This window comes from Neolamprologus multifasciatus, chromosome 1 (assembly GCF_963576455.1).
Source record: "Neolamprologus multifasciatus chromosome 1, fNeoMul1.2, whole genome shotgun sequence".
In the NCBI taxonomy this organism is placed as follows: domain Eukaryota; kingdom Metazoa; phylum Chordata; class Actinopteri; order Cichliformes; family Cichlidae; genus Neolamprologus; species Neolamprologus multifasciatus.
In genome coordinates this window covers 936,780-955,282 of record NC_140439.1, presented here as the reverse complement: position 1 = coordinate 955,282, position 18,503 = coordinate 936,780, and the positions used below count along the sequence as shown (strand labels likewise).

General features: G+C 40.3%; 1 protein-coding gene and 1 long non-coding RNA gene across 2 annotated transcripts in view; one reads left to right on the top strand and one right to left on the bottom strand.

The window, feature by feature from the left end:
• LOC146525064 (very-long-chain (3R)-3-hydroxyacyl-CoA dehydratase-like) overlaps positions 1 to 1,275 on the top strand; it is a 14,560-nt gene extending 13,285 nt beyond the window's left edge. The window contains exon 11 of the mRNA XM_085140529.1: positions 1 to 1,275. This exon is cut by the window's left edge and continues 589 nt beyond it. The gene's annotated coding sequence lies outside the window, so the exon portion shown is untranslated.
• Positions 1,276 to 7,295: 6,020 nt separating this feature from the next.
• On the bottom strand, positions 7,296 to 12,213 carry LOC146525063 (uncharacterized). The gene is made up of 2 exons (XR_014870815.1): positions 9,212 to 12,213; positions 7,296 to 9,120 (listed from the first exon to the last, which is right to left on the bottom strand). It is a non-coding gene; the product is annotated as an uncharacterized LOC146525063 (long non-coding RNA).
• Between the last annotated feature and the right edge of the window lie 6,290 nt (positions 12,214 to 18,503).

Genomic DNA, 18,503 nt, shown 5'->3' with positions numbered 1-18,503 from the left:
TTTTTCGTGTATTTCACGTTATTTATAAAACTTTAATAATAATAATGTTACACTCAAAGTTGATCTTTAAATCATGTTTACTGGAGCTTTATGGTATTTTAAGCCACATATTAAAAGTCACACACCCTTTACCATCATATTTCTACTTACATGTAAATGTATTTGAAAACTGATACAGTTTGGATGCCGTTCTCTGCTCTGATCCAAGATACAACTTCTCTATTATGTCCTTTCCAAAGTCTTCAAGGTTTTTGAAAGTTGTTTTCTGCTTCAGTTGTCACAAGTACATGAATGAGTGAGAGTCTAAACATGGGCGTGTCATGTCCGCTTGAACACAAACCACGGTGTGGACATGGCAATACTGTATCCAAAAGAGAGGTTTTGTGATTAGCAGTCTTTACCATGTTAATATGAACTCTCCACAAAAAGGTCAGCTGTGAGGTAAATGTTCCAGAAGTTAAGGTTTAACACCACTTGAACTTTTAAAGCTGTTGTGTCAGATGCCTTTACAATAAAACACTGTGGCTGCAAACAATGAACAGTTTTAGAGTTACTTTATTTTCTCCTCATTGGTTCCACGGTGCATTTGCAGCACTGAGCTTTGGATGGAGCTGTCAGTCACTCAGTGCTTTAAATATTAACAAAGTCATGCAAATGTTCTAAGCAGTTTGTTTGTTTTGGGAGTGATTCACAATCCTTCATACCACTCCTTACGTTAGTTTCAACAGCAATGTGTGACAGTAGCTGATGCATTTAGCTCATGATTTTCAAAGTTTGTTGGGGGTATTTTGGGGACAGGGGGATCTTCTCTCTGCATCTTCTCTTTTAGTCGCCCCAGATCCACTTGATTTCACTAACAGATCCTGCTCAGTGCATATAAAACGTGTATGAAATATATAAATGATATGAGAAGGAGCTGTGCATGCCTTATTTTTTTGTCCCAGTGTTTCATCATTTCCTTAATTGTTCACTATTTCCCAGCCACTCTTTGTTTTGCATATATTTGTTTGCTAACATTTTTGCCATTTCATTTGTGTGTTCATGGTCAATTTTTTTTATGTTTCTCTGTTTGTGAGTGGATGTCGTTTGTAAGATACGTATTGGGCATTCAACTTGATATGGAGTGCTTTGCATGTCTGTTTTTTTTTCTTTCTTTCTGTGTTTTCAGATGTTCTCATGCTGGCAAATTCAGGCCGGTGCTGGACCTTTTTATAAGTTTTGTTTCTTCACAGTGTTTGGGGAAGGGAAAGATGAAATAAACATTCTTATTTTGAAGATTCCTTTGTCATGTCACATTTTAGAGAGTATTTTGTGTTCTGACTTTCTTCAGGACATGCAGAGACTTGTTAATCCTTAACGGTTAAACTTCCTTTCCAGGTTAAAATAACCATGTTTTATTTTATATTTGGCCATATTGGTTGTTTCAACTTCCTTCCTGCACCTTTGAGACAAAATTCATCTGATTGTCCCCTTACAAACAGAACAGTTTGAACCATCGGTAGGGTTGTGGTAGACCCTGGTATCCAGTAAGGGTCCTGGCTAGACGCCCCCATGCTAAAAACCAAGCCCTGGAATGGCGCAGCTATGTCTGCAGCCTGTCCGCAGCTCAGACACAAGCATTTCACTACATGTTTACTCTGTATGAGACAAATAAAGGTTGGTTGGTTGTTTGCTTCTGTGCTTCACCTTGAGAGCACAGGATATATGCTCTCACTGAGATCATACAAATGGACTGATTCTTATATAGCGCTTTTCTACTCTCTCGGAGTACTCAAAGCGCTCTATACAACACGCCACATTCACCCAATCACACCCATTCTCACAAGCACTTTATCTATACTTAGTGCTATCTAACTACATTCACACACATTCATACTCCGATGGATGCATCGGAGAGCAACTTGGGGTTAGTATCTTGCCCAAGGATACTTGGCATGCAGACTGGAGGAGCCAAGGATCGAACCACCAACCTTCCGATCAGTAGGTGACCTGCTCTACCTCCTGAGCTACAGCCACCCCATACAGAGTGTGGGATTATGATATTATTTTATGCCATGTTAGACCCCTAATTAAAGATTGTGAATTATTGTGTAGTTTCAGTTTGCAATATGCTCCTGAACTAGAAGAAGGTGATAATTATTACATTTGGTAAACTGATTTGCATTACATTAGACTGTTGATTTATTGTGAATGAATGATATTGTTTTATGATGCATTATACTGCTGAGTTATAAGAAATGCTGTTCACAGAAAGTCATCGTCTCATCTGTCTGATTAGAAGAGAACAGAGCATACTGCCCCATTTCATCAGGAGCAGATAAACAGGGAGCCAAGGTCGTAGCTTAGGCGCTGTGTGAGAAAGAATGTTTAGGCTCTGATGATTAGGTGGGGGCCACTAGAGGCTATAAGAGTTTGATCAAGGCTCCACCATTTTGAGATCTGATGCTGTCTGCTGTATGGTGTCCATCTCCCACGCGTGTGTTCATTAAATCATCGTTTGACTTGACCCGGCCGGACCAGTGTGGTTATTTTGGTTTTCCTCCTGTATCCATTCCCAATATTTGAATCCGTAACAGTTTTGGGGGCTCGTCCTGTGGTATTGGGATGGAAGTTTTGGAGGTTTGGACGGTCCGAGGTGGTTGAACGGGCAGGCACGAGCCAGTGGTCTGACGTGAGTGGGCAAGCCGGCATATCTAAAGGTGAGGCACAACCTGTTGAATGTAAATCCAAACTGTGCCAAATTGGACTGTATAAATTAAAAGTCTACTCACTGAAATTACTGGTGAAGGCCTGTTTTGATTTTGATAAAAAATCTCATGAGTGTTGAAATTTGAAATAAGGTAAAGGTAATAATATTGGGTTAGAGTCCCAAGGTAAAGGAAAATAATACTGAGTTAGAGTCTCAGGTAGATGGATAGGGAATTGGTCATTTTGTGAGTTAGAGTCTCAATTAGTCTAAAGATTGCATTTCTATTGGTCATTTTGCGAGTGAGAGTCTCAAATATCGATAATGTTGCATCTGCATCAGTCACACTCTTGTTTTTGGGTGTTGTCAGTTGTTTAAAACTATTATAAATTTTGTTAGAACGGTGGTTAGAGTCCACTAGGAGGCGCATTGCTCAGAGGTAACGCTTGCCAAGGTCAGGGACGCCTAGGCCTTGTCCTCTTTGAGGGATAGTCAGTTGGTCACTGTGGAGCTTGGGGCACTCCAGAATAACTAGGAGTTAGAGTCTCCTTACCGTGTTGAACGGTATCTGCGCTTTTTTGGGCACTGTAAATTGAGTTAGGGACGTTAGAGATGAGGCCAGATACAGTTAGAGTCTGATACTGGTTAATTGATTACAAAAAAGTTGGACTTTCTTCGGTTGGATCCGTTATCTTAAATTTGTCAAAATTGTGTAGGCGCTAAAACTTTCAGGCCTGAGAGTGATTGTAAATATAAGACGTCTTTGTAAAATAAGATAGAGAGTTGAGTGTGAAACGAGGCTGTGTGTGACGACAGCGCGCTGCAGCGCTGCAAGCTATTTTTAGACGGTGTGTGAACATGCAAATGAGGTGGTTGCTGTGAAGCCCACAGAGGACTTCCTGTTTAGCGTGTTATTGAGTTTTATATAAGTATGATTTGCAAACAATGATACATGCCTGTAATTAAAACGCTGATTTTGCTGATTACAATATTACAAATAAAGTTTTAAATCACTACGGTGAATGTTTAATGTTTGGCTGGGTTTTGATATGGGAGAGACGGCTTTGCAGCTGTTGGGGGTAAGTGACCGGAAACTTGCATGCCCATAAAAGGCAACTGCCTGACTGTGTGAACTATGCACCAAGAGAGAGAGTAAAATCTAGGCAGATGAACCAAATGGATGTTGTAAGAAAAATAGTAAATGAATGTTTTAGTCTCTTAATACAGGTGGATTTCTCTCAACCAGGAGACCTGAGTACAGCGGCAAAAGGATAGATTAATAAAACTGGGACGACACACAGGCCAAGCTCTGGCTCAAAATTTTACAGTTTGACCTCTCACTTTGTCCCCACCCGAAAAAGAAGCTTAAAGGACATCTTCTCCTCCAGTTATCGGTTACCATCACTGGAAATTTTCAGGCAAGTTTTTCACTGAATTGTTTTTGGCACCATGTGTCCCTGAATCTCACAAGCAAGCTCTAATTCCTGGCTGGAGACATGGAATGCTGTTATTTAAGGTGGGAAATCAAAATTTGGGAAACGAAATTAAAGACACACACAATTAGAGAAATGCCTTGTTTGAGAAAAAAGTTAAAATAACCCACCCACAAACGCACATACACGCAATGAAGAAACAGCTTACATTCATGAACAGGTGAAGATTTTCCAGCAAGTTTAAAGCAGCGAAACTTAACATACACCTGATGTTAAAAGATAAAGTTTATCCACTACTAACAAATAAACTCTCTGGGTTGCAGGACAACAACTTGACTTCAAAATGACAGACACTGGTAAATCACAAACCAGTGATGAAATAATAAATTTAGTGGTTAAAAGAGTCGAATTGTGACATGTTTTTTTTCTGATTGAATAATACAAGAGATTACTGAATGAAATAAAATTCCTTTTTTGAATTATTAAACATGATCTTAAGAATTTTAACGTGTACCTGTGTTGTCCTGTCAACTTGGTGGGTTATGAGTTGATTATATAGTGAGAAAAAACAAAAAAGGGGGGGAGAAGGCTGACACAGGGCCTGGCCCCTCTCTGAATAACACAGCCAAAACAACATTATTTTCAAACAACATCATTTTCCTGTTCGTCTGTTTTTGCTTTGTTTTTGTTTTTTCTCTTTATGCTTAATTACAGGCTGCTTTGTCGGCCCGGAAAGCCGAGGCTGACCTGGACTCCTGCTCTCCCCTCTACCATCTTTGCTCTCCCTTCTACCATCTTTGATTGACCCTGACCAAATGCTACAGCAGCTGGACCCACAACAACAGCCTGAGAAGGTCAACAGTGCTGCAGGAAAGAGATCTCATGCAGCGGAGACGGAGAACGTTAAATCCAAGGCCCGTTTCACTACACGGGGGAGATTTCCAGACGGCTTCAGCTGACAGAGCTGTGACGAGACGCCTATTAAGCCCGGATGAAAAGTGAGGCCGAGCAAAAGAATGCTGACCTTAACAACTCTGCATTAAACCTGTGCAGGACAGTGACGGACTAACACGGATGATCGGGCAGCAAAAAGGGCCTGCCAGAGACAGGAGGAGTAACTGAGGTCAGAAGGCACCTCAGATTGGACAAAAGCAGCAGAAGAACATAAGCTGAAGGCACAGGTGTCGGGGCTCAGCCAGGAGCTGACCTCTGAGAAGAGCCGGACAGCAGAGCTGCAGAAGGCCGTGGAGCAAAGCAAGGAAAACATCAATAAACTTCAATCTGACGTGTACGGAAAAGACTCTGAGGTTTCTGCCCTCAGTGAGAGCTCGAGACATCAGAGCAGAAACTGAGCATGGCTCAGGAGGAGCTGGCTGCTAATCGAACCCATCAGTCAGGCTTGGAGTCCCAGATACAGGACTTAAAATCAGGCCGGAGCTTGCTGGAGCAGGAGGTTGTCAAACCTGACGAGAAGCTCCAACACCAGGAGCAAACCCTGAAGGACCTACAGAAGCAAAAAGGGTCAAGTTAAGGAGAAGCTGGACAAGGAGAAGATGCAGGACACTGGAGAAAAGGACTGCCTCAATTGGGGCCAGAACCAGTATGGAGAGAACTTTGGGCAGCAGCACCAATGGACCCAAACGGACTGAAAAGGGGGAGGGCAGGACCCCAGAGCACGCTTCAGGCCCTGGTTTACCCAGAACACCAGAACAGGAAAGTGATGAACACAAACACACACATCTACATACACTGACTCAGAAGCAAGAGAAACACACATATGAACACATATGCACTCGTTGATTGACTGAGAGATGACACACACACACGCACACAAATCGAAATGCTGATTCAATTCACGGAGAAGTGATCCACACACACACACACACATGTTTGTGCAGTGAAGAGTGATACACACACGCTGCTGCAATGAAGAATGCTTTACTAACAAATGCTATGCTGATACGCAAAATGCTGCACACAAACGTCCAAATACAGAATCTGTTACAACAACAAGAAGCCATTGATTGTTTATTGGTTAAATGCATTTCATGTCACCCAGAGGGCATTTGTGTAGATTTAGGGGACAGGGTCTAAAGCAGTTTGGTTATGAAAACAATGTCTGTGAGTGATGTCTGTTTATGGCTCAAGGCCTCGACTGAATTGTTTACTGTGCTTCACACAGCCTGATAAGGAGCAGTGGTACAGAGTGAAAAAGATGAATTAATGGTGTGAGCCTTATTTCGGAGCACCACATGTTTGTGATTGAGATTTAATTGAAGGAGGAACACACTGAAAAAAAATAAAATATAAAAGAAAAAAGAAAAGGGGGCCAGCCCTTGGATTTACGTAAGCATCCCACATGTATTTAACACAATTGCCTGAGGCTTTAAAGATTTGTATAAAATTCAAAAGGAAATCATAGCTTCCCTGTATTTCCTAAATTGTTGGCATGGTGGTGAGTGCTGTTGCTCCACAGTAAGAAGGTCCTGGGTGCAAGTCCACAGTCTGGTTAGTTTGCAGTGGTTTCTCTCTGGGTATTCTGGTTTCCTGCCACAGTGAAAAGTCATGCAGCTGTTAGAGTTAGGTTAATTGATGATTCTAAATTATCCGTGAATATAAGTGTAAATGGTTGTTTGTTTCTAGGTGATAGACTGGTGACCGGTTCGGGGTGCACCCTGCCTCGTAACCTATCACTTTAGAGTTATTTCCCAGCCCTCGTGCAATTAGGATAAAGATAGGAGGATGGTAGTTGTTGTAGACCCATTCAATTTTTATGGTAACCAGAATCTAGACTTTGTTGAACCGTAGGCAATATGAAGACAACATGTAGTATTTAAGGGACCAAGTAGAATTTGGATAAAAGTTATTGAATAGTGTTGAAAAAATGACAGAATTGTGAAGGATTAAAATATTCCAGGAGCTCAACTTACTCCATCTGAACATGTCTTAATCGTGTAATATGAACTCAAAATGCACAGGTTTACTGAATATGAAAAGGTGGTGTTGATTTAACTCAGTTGTTTAAGTTTCTACCAAAGCAAAACATTTGTGTGCAACTAGTGTCCACTATTGAATCAAATAAGTCCAACATGTTTTTTGTCAGTGCAAAAAGAAGTTACGGTACCTGTATGCTTACACAATATTGTCCCGGGACGGAGAAAAAACTTTCTGGTGAAGTTTTGGTTGATTTTGGGTTTTGCTTAACACTAGGTTGATTTTATCAGTGAGGTTTGGATTGTTTTCTTTCTCTAAGAGAGAGAAAGATGGTTTTATGCTTGGACATGTTTCCAACGGGCCCCAGTATTTGTTATTATATGAGTATTTTATTGGTTACGTTTGTTTTTGCTTTTGTTACAGTGCACTGAAATAAGAACATCTGAGAGGAGTGATCCACCGGTGGTGATAATTTGGTATTTTGTGAGTTCCTGATTTAACAAATCAGCTCTTTAATCCAGGCCGGAGAGATTGAACTTTAAAGCTCTATAAAACATGATTACTAGAAACAGTCGCAAAGTATTTTTCTCCATAATTATAATGGGCTCTGGAGAAATTCACTTATATGGGACATTGATCACATGAGAAGTCCTGAGCCTAAAAGGATTGCAGCGAGTCAATCCACTCTAAAAAAAAAAAACAAGGAACTGTTTTCTTTTAAAATGATGACGTCATCTTGCTGGTGATGGAGGCTTGATTAGGTTGCGCGTGAGACTCCATTATCAGCAATATCTGGTATGAATGTGTGGATGTATGCATGTGACTGGACTGTGATGGACTGACGACTAAAACTTTTAACTGACTTGACACTGAGACAAAAACGGTACCGACTTTAGGATTAGTACATGTCTACAAACAATTCACCCAGCTTGTAAAAGAAGGGTGGATGTTTTGTCTCGCTTTGTTTTGTTTTTGCAGGAGTAGGAGGACAGAGACTAAAGGGGGAGGCTGTAGCTTCACATGAGTGTGAACTGCAGACTTTACCCTTTGGTTGCTAATTTTGAGCTACTGATGTTTCCATTAAGAAAATTGGGTTTTATTAGCTGTGTTTCGATTAATGCATCACATTATATTGTTGGGAATGTTAAAATGCTAAAGTGGAGAGAAGCTTTGATTTCACTCCTGACTGAACATGTTATTATTAACCATAGCAGGCCACTGTAAAGAGTTAATTAATTTAGATAGAAAAAGTCAAAAAACTCTATTGATGTCTATGAATAACAGGGGAATGATAGACTTGTCACATTCAAAATAGAGATATGTAATAACAAACCTTGGTCAAAGTCATTTAGGTTCTCCATTGAAATAGTCAATAATTTAGAAAAGTAAGATAGAACTGACAGGGGCATGTGCTGAGATGTGGTGCTGCACAAGAACAAGAGCAAAATAAAGAAAAATTATTGTGTTTAGCTTTGATAAATTCAAATTAAAATGTACCATTACACTCAGAGGATCAATATGAAATTGAATATATGCTAATTCTGTATGAAGTACATGACTGATAACTGTTCTGTCCTGAGCTTTTGTTTTTACAGCGCCCACTTGACCACACCAACAGTTTCTCGCCACCAAAAGCGGGTACTTGCAAAGAATAGGGAGGAATATCATCAGAAGTGGGAAAGGTAAGCCCCGATGGGGGTGATAATGTAACACACCCAAAGGAAGATTTTAGGTCTGACCAACCGTCTCAGTCGTGGGCAAAACGATGACAGTCAATACAATTCTAAAAGATAATTTAGTGACAAAAATATCAAGAGATAAAAGATAAAACAGTCCAGTGTCCCATTCAGGAATCAAATAAAAACACACAGTCCCAAGGCTAGAGTCAGCTATGCCACACGGCCAGTGGCACTCCACATGTTGCCTTTAACAGGGGTAGAAGTTGTCCTTGGAGACCCACTACCCTGCAAGCATATAGCCAGTGATCACTCCAACCTGTGCAACTATGCTGCCTTTAGGCTGTGGCATATAATAGGCCCTGGCCTGCACAGAGAGACAAAATGACACCTTCAGTATAAAATTCATAGCGCAAAACCCATTGATCCCAAACATATCAGATTATCACATTACATACATGCACAGAGAGACAAAATGACACAGCAGTGTTTGTAGTGTGGGCTATAAGTAGACCAGTGTATCAGTGCAATCAAGTACACCTGCCTCTAATTAGTCCAACCCGATTCCAGCCATTGGCTCACCAAAAATGTGACACACACACAAAAAACCACTCACAACCCAGTGCAACTTCACACAATAATATGGAGCTGAATTAACACAGGCACACTAGTCTACCATGTTACAATAACACCATTAATTTCACGTATGGTCAAATTCTTAAAACTTGACCCCAAACATGAAAAATTCTTTAAACATTTAGAGACAGAGTGGAGTTCTAGATAAACATAATGTAGCAAACCACATAAGGATGGAGCGTGGGAATTAATAAGATGGTGAAAAAACACGCAGGAAAAATGTTGATCATGTTGATTATGTTTATTCCAGTGTGCAGGGATTGGCTAATCTGACCAGGAAATGTTATAAATGGATTCTCGGAACAATCAGCGTTAAAATCACCTTTGACAGTCCAGACTGAGATGGCGTTGGACATCTTCAGGGCGGAAAAGGGTTGGTGTGACCAAGGTGTGGTTTGGCTTGTTGTATGTATATTTCATAATGATACAGCTCTGGATGGACCAGTTACCAGGGCATGGAAGGAGGACAGACTTATTAAATGAGGAGAAGGAATTTTCTGGGATTGGAGATCCTGTGGGTGAGTGGTTGACTAAAAGCCTGCATAAAATAAAAGCTATTTTTTGTTATTGATTGGTAATAGATTGATAATTGGCCACATTTATAGTTGTATTGACTTGTAGTGGATGTAGACTACTTCATGTTTAAGCACTCTAATTAACAGATTGAAAATAGTGACATTAAAGGAAGAATATGCAGCGCCACCCTGTCAAATGCCAGGGCCGGTGGGGCTCAGTGATGAATCAGGTGAGCTTCATGGCTGAATCAAAACATAGATGCCCCTGCTGTGGTCAGTAAGGGATAAAAAGGGTGTGTTTTACTGTTATTTTACCATCAGCATTATTGTTACATCAGAATCAAATAACAAGCATTGCATTGAACATTTATTGAAGCTATTGACATATTAACATTTGTATTACAGTGATTGTTATAACCCCATGTTAATGTTATATTTACAGGTGTCAAAAGTAGTCAACAAGTTCATGTTGAAGTGAAGTTCGTATTAATACAGGTTTTGTTTGTAGACAATTGTGAAGACGCAGGCTCTGGGCGGAGCCAGGAGTTGAACAGATCTAATATGACAATTAAATTGATTTCATTCCCTAACACAGAATAACAAGACTGGAGCAACGACACTGGATAGGAGAAAGTCTGATACTTTCTAAGATATGAGGTCACTAACCTTTTCTTTTAATTTTCTAGCTTCATTGAATGGACACATGGTAGAATTAGAAATGGCTAATTTGTTTATGTCTTTTATTAGAATGAGTGGTTTTAATCATTTTCATACATATCTTGCAAATGTGCTTATAATGAGTTGGCACTCGGTCTTTTGAAGGTCATAAGCTTCGTTCGGCGATAGTCCGGACTGATAAAGTGTAGGAAATGCCTTGAGTGCAGTGGGCTAAATGCAAACACGCTTACACACACATACACTAAATTAGGATAAGTCCTTGGGACATTCTGAATATTCTAAACAAATTCTGAATCACCAAAAGATCAGTAGACAACAACATTAGATTGTTAGAGCTGGGAAGAGAGGTGTTTTGGTTTTCTGTCTCTTACAGAGAAAGGAACAGACACCAGACGAGGTCACAGATATACGAGGATCCTTGGCAGCAGAGACAGACACGGTGACTGCTGAAACATCAACTGGGTTCAAGTGTCATGGCATTTTGGGCTCCAGTTAGTCACCTCAAAAGGATGGATCCCATAAACACAGCAATAATCATGAAGGGGTTGACGGAAATCCAGGAACACCACACCAACGACGTTCGAGAGGCTGTTGGTCATAAGGAGAACACCTTTCTGTTCCTTTTCCTGGGGAACACAGCTGTGATCCCAGAATACACAGATCATTGTTTGAAATCGGGGCAGAATAATCCCCTGATCTGTGCAACGACTGAAGGGTTGTCTAACCCCTGAGGTTGAAGGAAACAAGAGCAGAGGATCACCCGACTGGAAGACACTGGTGCCTACAGCAATATAATAAAGGTTAAAAGCTCCTCGGACAGAGGTTCTAGTCTGAGTACGTTTGGAGGGTATAAGGTAGCACCGAAATAAAGCTGTGGGAGAACTGGGGAGTGATGGGAGTATCATCTATACCTACTGTTGTTGTGGTAATAAAAGTTTTTCTTGCATCTGAACTGCGCAAACACAGAGGTCATCTCACATATGGTTCACCCAACAGGGGGACAAAAGGCCTCAGGGGTAAGAAGAAATGAACCCGGCAACACTGGATTGCAGGGTGTAAGTGAGCTCTTTATGTCTAAAGAGCTCATCAGGGGGAATTGTGGGATTATGATATTATTTTATGCCATGTTAGACCCCTAATTAAAGATTGTGAATTATTATGTAGTTTTAGTTTGCATTATGCTCCTGAATTAGAAGAAGGTGATAATTATTACATTTGGTAAACTGATTTGCATTACATTAGACTGTTGATTTATTGTGAATGAATGATATTGTTTTATGATGCATTATACTGCTGAGTTATAAGAAATACTGTTCACAGAAAGTCATCGTCTCATCTGTCTGATTAGAAGAGAACAGAGCATACTGCCCCATTTCATCAGGAGCAGATAAACAGGGAGCCAAGGTCGTAGCTTAGGCGCTGTGTGAGAAAGAATGTTTAGGCTCTGATGATTAGGTGGGGGCCACTAGAGGCTATAAGAGTTTGATCAAGGCTCCACCATTTTGAGATCTGATGCTGTCTGCTGTATGGTGTCCATCTCCCACGCGTGTGTTCATTAAATCATCGTTTGACTTGACCCGGCCGGACCAGTGTGGTTATTTTGGTTTTCCTCCTGTATCCATTCCCAATATTTGAATCCGTAACAAGAGTCAATAGGAGAAAGAAAGAAATGTTGGAAAGTGTATTTAGAGCAGTGTAAAACCCGAGCTTTTGGCTCACATAGATTACTTTTGACATATGTTGAAAATTAGTCTGTGATAGGTTTGTAGCTTAAACCTATTCGCTGGAACGTTGAAGACAATATAATTACACAGCAAAGCAATACACGAGTAGGCAAAGTTCTTCATGTTTCTCGTGCACGGGAGAGAACCGGACAAACGCCGTTCCTTCGCTTGACCCCAGTTGCTTTCGTCCGCTCCCCCATAACACTGCTCTTTTATTGAGGTTACATGAATATGCATAGGTTCATTAACATACGACGTCTACATACACACAAAGAGTACCTTGCCTTTGTGTGTGTGTGTGTGTATGTGTGTGTGTGGGGTCAGAGTGTGACCCCATAAATGACTTCCCTAAAACTGCTGGTCTGGAAGTCCAGCAGTTCATCTAAACAAAAGGCACTTAGCCTAAAACAGATATAGATACGTTTATCCTACCATAAAACAATAAGAGAATGTACGACCTCTCCCATGCTCCCAGAGTGCTCTCTAATGCACACAAAGTTTGCAGACTACACAGCAAATCCAGCATGTCCAAATTAACACTGTCAGATTTGATTTCAACACTTTTAAAGTGTCTATAACTCTTTAACTCTTTTTGGAGAGTTGGTATGTTAACTCTGATTTAGTGTTAAACACCAAATCTCTCTGGAGTTGATAATTTAACACTTGGTGTTAAGAGTTTATATATTAACTCTCAAAGAGTATTTTAATTTAACTACGTAAGAGTTATCTTCTAATTAATTCTAAAAAGCGGGAATTTTACTGTTCTGAACTTCTAGAAATTTCTTTTGGAAATAAACATTTACTAAAAAGACGCAATGGTTTTTGAAAAACATTTATTCTGAACTGTGCACCACAATTTCAAAACATTTTCTGAAAGATGTAACAGTGTACATGTTCTCACTTTCATTAGAATTTCGTTTATCAAAAGGTCTGACATAGGTGAGCTGGTAAATGCAAATAACAACATTCTCATCACTTATTTCAATAAATACAAAATACAATACGCATGTCCTTCATTCATCACTTTGTGGAACTTCAGCGCACTTCTGCTCTCCCCCATATTCCGTCTTCACAAGCGTATCCTATGTGGAGATTGAATAAAAATTAGTTGACACTAATTAATGGCACAAATCAATTGCAGCACAGTAAAAAAAAAAAAGGAATCCTTTTTGAGACATTACTTGTGTAAAGTATTTTCCCAAAAGACAAGGACACAGACAACAGGTAATACTGAACTAAATGTAAAACCTCAGCCTTTTTCATTTTTACCTAAACCGTGTGCACAAAACTGGAGGAATCTAAGTGCTAACGTAGAACTCAGTCGGGACGTCTGCTACTGCTGTTTGCTCGTTTTTTATGGGAGATCGTTTTCAGGCTTCAAGTAGCACCATTATACCAACATTTCACATTCTAGACATTGTTTTAAGTGTATTTGACCAAGAAATTTGACTGAAAATTCACATGCAAGCTTTTTTTCAAGGCTGTGGTATTCGCCCGCAAACAATACCTTTCAGCTAGCTAAAACAGAATATTATGCTATCACCGAGCAACATGGCTAATGCCTTTCACACAGCTTTGTCTCAACTCCAAAGAGCCACAGAAGTAAAAGCTAATAACAATAATTGAAACAATCTTTGAAAAAATGACTTACCAAGCATGGCAAACAACTCAAATATGTAGAGCAAAATGTTCTGAAACGGCTTCACTTCAGCTTCGATTGGAGCCGTGCTGGGGGCGGAGTCTGTGAATTTACTCTATTGGTGTCATAGCCCCTGTAGGAGTTCAGAGTTAAGAGGTCAAGAGTTAATGTTTCCATTGTAACACCTCCAGATTTGAAATAGAAACACTCATTTTTAACACTCGATTTTAACTACTATCATTTTACACCTCAGAGTTACATTAAAAGAATGTGACTCTACTTAGAGTAAAATTAACTCTAAGACTACTAACACCAAAACATTTAACACTTTTGAATTTGCTGTGTATCAAGGATCAAACCTCTACCAATCTACAACTAATTATAAAACTCTAAGCATATATAAGTAGATATTTCTAAGCATAAATGACAATCAACAATACAAAACCCAACAGTCTGTGTTTAATATGAGCATCCACCATTGACAGTATACACTCACCGGGCAGGTACAGTGGGGCAAAAAAGTATTTAGTCAGCCACCGATTGTGCAAGTTCCCCCACTTAAAATGATGACAGAGGTCAGTAATTTGCACCAGAGGTACACTTCAACTGTGAGAGACAGAATGTGAAAAAAAAATCCATGAATTCACATGGTAGGATTTGTAAAGAATTTATTCGTAAATCAGGGTGGAAAATAAGTATTTGGTCACCTCAAACAAGGAAAATCCCTGGCTCTCACAGACCTGTAACGTCTTCTGTAAGAAGCTTTTCTGTCCCCCACTCGTTACCTGTATGAATGGCACCTGTTTGACCTCATCATCTGTATAAAAGACACCTGTCCACAGCCTCAACCAGTCAGACTCCAAACTCCGCCATGGCCAAGACCAAAGAGCTTTCGAAGGACACCAGGAAAAGAATTGTAGACCTGCACCAGACTGGGAAGAGTGAATCTACAATAGGCAAGCAGCTTGGTGTGAAAAAATCAACTGTGGGAGCAATCATCAGAAAATGGAAGACCTACAAGACCACTGATAATCTCCCTCGATCTGGGGCTCCACGCAAGATCTCATCCCGTGGGGTCAAAATGATCATGAGAACGGTGAGCAAAGATCCCAGAACCACACGGGGGGACCTGGTGAATGACCTGCAGAGAGCTGGGACCAAAGTAACAAAGGTCACCATCAGTAACACACTACAACGGCAGGGAATCAAATCCCGCAGTGCCAGACGTGTTCCGCTGCTGAAGCCAGTGCATGTCCAGGCCCGTCTGAAGTTTGCCAGAGAGCACATGGATGATACAGCAGAGGATTGGGAGAATGTCATGTGGTCAGATGAAACCAAAGTAGAACTTTTTGGTATAAACTCAACTCGTCGTGTTTGGAGGAAGAAGAACACTGAGTTGCATCCCAAGAACACCATACCTACTGTGAAGCATGGGGGTGGAAACATCATGCTATGGGGCTGTTTTTCTGCCAAGGGGACAGGACGACTGATCCATGTTAAGGACAGAATGAATGGGGCCAAGTATCGTGAGATTTTGAGCCAAAACCTCCTTCCATCAGTGAGAACTTTGAAGATGAAACGAGGCTGGGTCTTCCAACATGACAATGATCCAAAACACACCGCCCGGGCAACAAAGGAGTGGCTCCGTAAGAAGCATTTGAAAGTCCTGGAGTGGCCTAGCCAGTCTCCAGACCTCAACCCCATAGAAAATCTGTGGCGGGAGTTGAAAGTCCGTGTTGCTCGGTGACAGCCCCAAAACATCACTGCTCTTGAGAAGATCTGCATGGAGGAATGGGCCAAAATACCAGCTACTGTGTGTGCAAACCTGGTAAAGACCTATAGTAAACGTTTGACCTCTGTTATTGCCAACAAAGGTTATGTTACAAAGTATTGAGTTGTATTTTTGTTATTGACCAAATACTTATTTTCCACCCTGATTTACGAATAAATTCTTTACAAATCCTACCATGTGAATTCATGGATTTTTTTTTTCACATTCTGTCTCTCACAGTTGAAGTGTACCTCTGGTGCAAATTACTGACCTCTGTCATCATTTTAAGTGGGGGAACTTGCACAATCGGTGGCTGACTAAATACTTTTTTGCCCCACTGTATACTTGTAGTGTTGGGTACATCTTGCCAGTACTAGATTTGACACACGTTTGCTTTCAGAACTGCTTTAATTCTTTGTGGTATAGATTCAACAAGGGGCTGGAAACATTCTCAGACATTTTGGTTCATATTGACACAACAGCATCTGCTGGCTGCACGTCCATGATTCGACTCTTCAGTTCCACCACATCTCAAAGCTCTGCTGGACTGAGATTTGATGAGGCCACCTGAGTGCAATAAACTCACTGTCATATTCAAAAAACAGTTTGAGATTATTTCAGCGTCAGCGTGTTATCCTTCTGGAAGCAGCCATCAGAAGATGGGCACACACGCTCAACAACAAAACTCAGTAAGCCTGTGGTGTTTAATCGATGCTCATTTACAAAAGTCCCCCCCCCCACACACACACCATTACACTATCACTGCAAGGCAGGATAGATCCATGTTTTTCATATTGTTTGCTTCCATGTCTACCATCTGTATGTCTCAGCAGAAATTGAGACTCATCACACCAGGAAACAATTTTCCAGTCTCCTGTTGTCTAATTTTGGTGAGCTTGTGGCAATTATTGCCTCAGTTTTCTGTTCTTAGCTGGCAGCAGTGGCACCCAGTGTGGCCTTTTGTTGCTTCAAGGTTCGCTGTTTTGTTTCTTCAGAGCTGCTCCTCTGCAAACATCATAATGAATGGTTATTTTATTCGTCATTGCCTATCAGCAAACAGCAACACAGTCATTCTCCCCTGAACCCTACAAGGCATTTTCACCCAGAGAACTGCCCACTCAATTTTTTCCCATTTTTCAGACCATTCTCTGTAAACCCTAGAGGTGGTTGTGTTCCCAGCAGATCAGCAATTTCTGAAACGCTCAGACCAGTCTGTCTGGTGTCAACAACCATGCCATGTTCAGAGTCACTGAAATCTCCTTTCTTCCCCATTCTGATTCTGACTTGACTGACGTGATGTCTGTATGCCCAAATGCAATGAGTTGCTGCTATGTGATTTTCTGGTGACATCTGTGTGTTAACGAGGAGCTGAACAGAAAGACATAACAAAGTAATTGGTGTAATTTGTTAAAGTAACAAATTACGTCAGCAGACTCAGTAACAAAACCATGATGTTGAGATTATGAAAATTTATTCCAACTAAGTTTAATTAAATGTTGTTTTAAAAAAAAGTTTTTTCATGTCTGTCAGTGTACAACATCACATAGTTTCTCTGTGTTTATACACCACTCTGCATTTAATCTTTGGTAATTATTCATCTCTGGGTCTCTTGCACAGTGTGCCTTTTGTCCTCTATACCCTAATCTTAAATTGGTTGCAGCTAATGGCCACCCCTCCCTTAGCCTGGTTATGCTGAAGGTTTCTTGATGTTAATGAGAGTTTTTCCTTCCCACTGTCGCCAATTGGATGCTCATAGGGGGTATTCTCTATATTTTTGCAGGGTCTTTAACTTACAGTATAAAGCACCTTGAAGCAATTGTTGTGATTTGGTGCTATATAAACAAACTTCAATTTGTATTTACTTGTCCCATAAGATTAAGAAAAACATAGCTTAAATTTTTTTTCCAAACAACCTTTTGTTCCCTGAACGCCACATTTCTGGTTTTTCTGAAGATTGTCCCAAACTGGACCACCTCCAGCTTCCCCCTGCCTCCTGCTCCTGGATCAAAAGTGTCCTCACTATCCGGCCCCAATCAATCAAACTCAGCCTCTGCAAAAAGATTTAAAGTACCTTCGCAAAACTACAGTATTAACAATTTGTAGATCATGTCAGAAGTTTTTATTAGTTACATTGAGCAGAGTATCACTGTACATACTCTGTGTTGTCACAGTTGGTCTTCAAATCACTGTCCACTGGGTGTCACATGTTTGCTAATCTAACAAGAAGGTGAATGACACTCATCCTTAACAACTACAATATAACGGGCCTAGAACAACTTAATATGACACAGCATGCTAAATATGTTAACTAACATCCACATGCTTTGCTAGTGGAAGCTCAGAGTATTCCAGCCATGGTACACTCATTAATTGCTCTTTGTTTTTGCTCTGCAGTTCTTCTTAATCATTTTTCGGATATGTTATAGTTGCATATATTATACTATGATCAGCTTGAAGCCTCACATCAATGCATTTCTACTAGTCCAACTGGATTAAGATGATGACGTCAGATGTATGCTTACACTTACAACATTTAAAATGAGAATGGTGAAATTATCCTTTTAAGTGCTGTTTACCCGATCTGCGCAATAGTTTGTTGATTAAAAATTAAATTAAAAAGCATTTAAGCCAGCAGAAGTTAATAATATAATCATATTAAGCTTTATTAACTTCATCTGTTTAATTATTTTGAGCGTTTATTTTCAGTGTTTCATTCCAAGCGGATATTTATGTTTAGATAACGCTTTCTTCTTTGTGACGCAAATAATAATTTCACGTAATAATCGGTTTCTCTATCTGAAACACCTGACC